The sequence below is a fragment of the Trachymyrmex cornetzi genome, unplaced genomic scaffold (assembly GCF_001594075.2).
Source record: "Trachymyrmex cornetzi isolate Tcor2-1 unplaced genomic scaffold, Tcor1.1 scaffold608, whole genome shotgun sequence".
Lineage (NCBI taxonomy): Eukaryota > Metazoa > Arthropoda > Insecta > Hymenoptera > Formicidae > Trachymyrmex > Trachymyrmex cornetzi.
In genome coordinates, this window is record NW_017299924.1 from 276,055 (window position 1) to 276,638 (window position 584).

Genomic DNA, 584 nt, shown 5'->3' on the forward strand with positions numbered 1-584 from the left:
CTGATTGGTTGTTGTTAATCCAACAGTAGTTAGAAACAACAATAAACAGAGAAAGAACGATCTTATTATTCCTGCCTCTCACTCTAATCGTCTTTCTACCCCCACCATTGCCATCAGCGGTCCATTTTAGATGTCGATGACTTTAACGTTTAATATCTCAGGCTAATGTCCCATGCAGCGTATCGTACGTAAGCGGATTCGCGTATCGCCAATCACAGAATCATTCTCTTAGATACCCTATTATAGATCCGGACTTACGGTACGGCTTACTCCGGATCTACAACAGTGTTTTAAGCCTTAAGCCATAAGAAATAGACGAATCACAGTAGATTATTTCCCTCGGATTCGATTGTAATTGGTCAATTTCTTACGGCTTAGGTCTTGAAACACCTATTGTAGATCCGGGGTTATGGCCTTACGTTCTTGTATGTGTCATGGGCTTATGGTACGTGTCTATACTGTCCATTGAGCGCGTCACGCGTCATGAAAGAGAGAAAGAGATAAGATTATATATAGCGTTTTTGATTGGGGTGCACTGGCTGCACTCAGTGTCAAGAGCGTGTTCGATTGGCAGTGCCAATGCG